Source organism: Pieris brassicae, unplaced genomic scaffold (assembly GCF_905147105.1).
Source record: "Pieris brassicae unplaced genomic scaffold, ilPieBrab1.1, whole genome shotgun sequence".
Lineage (NCBI taxonomy): Eukaryota > Metazoa > Arthropoda > Insecta > Lepidoptera > Pieridae > Pieris > Pieris brassicae.
Genome location: NW_025576147.1, coordinates 12501 through 16997, shown reverse-complemented (window position 1 = coordinate 16997; position 4497 = coordinate 12501). Strand labels below are relative to the sequence as shown.

Sequence of the window (4497 nt, the reverse complement as noted above, 5' to 3'; positions counted from 1 at the left end):
TTACACCACCAAGCGGTTCTTCTGTTGTTGTTCGTTAACGACGGCATCGTTCCGTCCGTTTTAAGAACACACGTCACAATAATTTCGTACACACTACAATTGCACAAACACCGCACGCACACACTGGGCGCAACCGCTAGAGCAGCGGGCGCGCGCGTTTCGCTTCCTCTCGCGAGAGTAAGAGAAACTGAGCCGAACGCGACAACTTTCAACGACAGCGTCGAGACACGTCGACGCGCGCACCGGCGCCGACCGTCGCGCGATCGCCATGCGGGACCGGGACGATGCGAGCAAACACGCGCGACGCGTAAACGCGAACGTCGTTGTCGTCGTTGTCGTTGTCGTTGCGTAAAGACTCGACGCGCACCCGTGCCGCGGGAGACACGGTGCGGCGGGGAGAATTTATTTGTGCGACAAAAGTATCGTATAGACGTGGCTTAACACGGCCAATACGGATGACGAGTCGTAATCGAACATATATTCGAACGGATCGTTCGGCCGCTCGGCGGCCTAGCGAAACCGTCAATTGCACGCGCGACAGAGATGCGGCGCTACGACCGGAGTCGCAGCGATCGCCGCTCGTCACGCGAACAGTGTGGCTTTTTGTTTTTATGCAGCCGGCCCTCAGACAGGAGTGGTCCTGGATATTTCTCCACGGACCGCAATGTGCGTTCGAAATGTCGATGTTCAAATGTGTCCTGCAGTTCACACTATGACGCGCAGTTAACTGCGTTCTTCATCGACCCGCGAGCCAAGTGATCCACCGTTCAGGGTAATCGTTTTGTTTTTGTGTGTGTTTTTGTATGAGAAAATATAAAAGGTGCGAAAAAATTAAACAAAAAAATTTGAAAATAATACTTATCATTAACGTGTACGACAAATGAAAAGAAAGAAAATCTCTTTTATTTGCGTGGTTGTACACAAAAATTAAAATATTATTTCAAAGTATCAATAGGCGATAGCGAACGCTAATCAAAGCGTGTCGCAACGCACACGTCGCGAATCGACGAGAGAGAGTCAACCGTCTCGGATTCGATTTTGATTCGTATCATTCACGTGTTTTTTGTATTTTTTTCTTTTTTTGCGAGTCTTTGACAACAACAAAACAAAAAGAAAAAACCAACGTTAATGATCCTTCCGCAGGTTCCCCTACGGAAACCTTGTTACGACTTTTACTTCCTCTAAATGATCAAGTTTGGTCAACTTCCCAGCAACGCCGACGGCCGTGAGGCCACCGCGTGTCGGTCCGAAGACCTCACTAAATCATTCAATCGGTAGTAGCGACGGGCGGTGTGTACAAAGGGCAGGGACGTAATCAACGCGAGCTTATGACTCGCGCTTACTAGGAATTCCTCGTTTATGGGGGATAATTGCAAACCCCAATCCCCAGCACGAAGGAGTTTCAACGGGTTGCCCGGGCCTCTAGGCCAGGGAGAACATGTTGATTCCTTCAGTGTAGCGCGCGTGCGGCCCAGGACATCTAAGGGCATCACAGACCTGTTATTGCTCAATCTCGTGCGGCTCGAAGCCGCCGGTCCCTCTAAGAAGAATTTTAATACGTCGCCAGTGAGTTGCGCTCCCCGAGAGTCGCGCACACCTTGAATGACGACGCCTATTTAGCAGGCTAGAGTCTCGTTCGTTACCGGAATTAACCAGACAAATCGCTCCACCAACTAAGAACGGCCATGCACCACCACCCACCGAATCAAGAAAGAGCTGTTAATCTGTCAATCCTTCCGGTGTCCGGGCCTGGTGAGATTTCCCGTGTTGAGTCAAATTAAGCCGCAGGCTCCACTCCTGGTGGTGCCCTTCCGTCAATTCCTTTAAGTTTCAGCTTTGCAACCATACTCCCCCCGGAGTCCAAAATCTTTGGTTTCCCGGAAGCTGCCCGCCGAGCCATTGTAGTAACGTCGGCGGATCGCTAGATGACATATTTACGGTTAGAACTAGGGCGGTATCTAATCGCCTTCGAACCTCTAACTTTCGTTCTTGATTGATGAAAACACCTTTGGCAAATGCTTTCGCTGATGTTCGTCTTGCGACGATCCAAGAATTTCACCTCTAACGTCGCAATACGAATGCCCCCAGTTATCCCTATTAATCATTACCTCGGAGTTCTGAAAACCAACAAAATAGAACCGAGATCATATTCTATTATTCCATGCACGAAATATTCAAGCGGCATTTTGAGCCCGCTTTGAGCACTCTAATTTGTTCAAAGTAAAATTGTCGGCCCACCTCGACACTCACCGAAGAGCACCGCGATAGGATTTTGATATTGAACCGGCGTTTTACCGCCGGCTCACCGACGATATGCTCCGCAGACGTGTCAGTATCACCGCGGATGCGGTGCACCGACAGCGCGGCGCACAAATGCAACTACGAGCTTTTTAACCGCAACAATTTTAGTATACGCTATTGGAGCTGGAATTACCGCGGCTGCTGGCACCAGACTTGCCCTCCAATTGTTCCTCGTTAAAATATTTAAAGTGTACTCATTCCGATTACGAGGCCTCGTAAGAGTCCCGTATCGTTATTTTTCGTCACTACCTCCCCGTGCCGGGAGTGGGTAATTTGCGCGCCTGCTGCCTTCCTTGGATGTGGTAGCCGTTTCTCAGGCTCCCTCTCCGGAATCGAACCCTGATTCCCCGTTACCCGTGACAACCATGGTAGTCGCAGAAACTACCATCGAAAGTTGATAAGGCAGACATTTGAAAGATGCGTCGCCGGTACTGGACCGTGCGATCGGCAAAAGTTATCCAGATTCATCAAAATTAACGACTTCGGACGCATGGCCCTCCGCCGATTGGTTTTGATCTAATAAAAGCACTCATCCCATCACTGGTCAGAGTTCTGATTGCATGTATTAGCTCTAGAATTACCACAGTTATCCAAGTAACTGAGTAAGATCTAAGGAACCAAAACTGATATATTGAGCCATTCGCGGTATCGCCTTAATACGGCTTGCACTGAGACATGCATGGCTTAATCTTTGAGACAAGCATATAACTACTGGCAGGATCAACCAGGGAGCTGCTTACGCAAACGACACGCCTACACCGCGGTCACGCGGCTTCGGCGAGCCGCTGGCTCGGCGGCGTCGAGGGGCGCGCGCTTGCGCGCGCGCCTTCTCGACACGCGTGAACGTAACGCGTCGAATTTGCACGCGACGCGACGTTCGCGCTTCATATCGATAGACTAACTTTGACCGGTCTACGAGCGGCCGTCCCGTCACGATCTCGCAACGAGGTGATGTACAACGATGCTCGACCACTGTGAGGGACATAAAACTGCAACGAACACGACCCCGCGGGCGGGAATCGATGTTGTGACAATTTGAAAATTGAACATTCATCTAAACGCAACTTCTCAATTTTTATTCAATACGTTATTGTAAACATATTAAAACTCGGCTGGCAATTACATGCGCACACACACGCATGATTCGCACTAGATACGATCAACGCCCGGAGCTTGAGGGATAAATTCCAACACGACGCTGCGCACACCGTTTCGACGATGGGCGCGTGTGCGTCCTCTTTTATACATTCTTTCCATATACGGTCGCCGTGGCGACCGCGCACGTGTCGAACACGCTAGGCGCCCTGCGTTGAGGTGTGCCTAGAAGCGTATTCTTTTAACATCACAGATAACACCGGGGGAGACGGTCCCAAATCTTGGTCGATTGGTAACATCACCATACGGTCTGCGAACGCGGTGCTATAATATAATTTTATATTATATTATATAAAATATGAGGAGGAGTAGTATGTATATTCTTTGTTATTTTGTGTTGACACAAGAGAGATATATAAAATGTACTATACACCACACACACAGAGAGAGAGAGAGCTGGGAAAGATCTCGGCGGTCTCGCATTCGAAATACGAATTTGATATAATTTCCTCCGAAAATCCATACCCATATCTATATCATCCATGCGCGAATATATGTATATAATATTCTCACACTTCGCACAAACACAAAAACAAGAACACATTCTCTCTCGTCCGTCGTTCGTGTCTATTTGAGACGAACGACGCGCGGCAACGAGAACGAGTCGACGCTGTGCGCACGACTGTTTCGCTCCACATCTATACCGAGAGCAATAGTCCGCGTCGGCATTGGAGCGGACGTCGAATGTTTCTCGTAGAGCGAGCGAGAGAGAGACGATTTTTCATTTTATTATGTATGTGTATTGGCGTGCAGTAGTAGCACGTAGTAGTACTAGTAGTAGTAGTAAAAAAATATTATTATTTATTTTATTGACTGATATGATTTTGTTTGTTTTCTTTTTTTTGCATAGACATTTGTATTGATAGATATGTTTCTCGTTGAAGCTCGCAGCACACGCTCAGAGAAATGGCAATGTGGGTTTATTTGAAGAAAAAAAAAAAAAAAAAAAAAACAATTAATTTATTAATAATATGTATGTATGTATGTATGTATGTATGTATGTATAATAATGAATTATAATAATTATTCCGATGCAACGTC

General features: G+C 47.6%; 2 non-coding genes across 2 annotated transcripts; both read right to left on the bottom strand.

The window, feature by feature from the left end:
* Positions 1-618: 618 nt before the first annotated feature.
* Positions 619-775, bottom strand: LOC123719600. The gene has a single exon (XR_006755664.1). It is a non-coding gene; the product is annotated as a 5.8S ribosomal RNA (ribosomal RNA).
* Positions 776-1126: 351 nt separating this feature from the next.
* LOC123719603 lies at positions 1127-3032 on the bottom strand. Its single transcript, XR_006755666.1, has one exon. It is a non-coding gene; the product is annotated as a small subunit ribosomal RNA (ribosomal RNA).
* Between the last annotated feature and the right edge of the window lie 1465 nt (positions 3033-4497).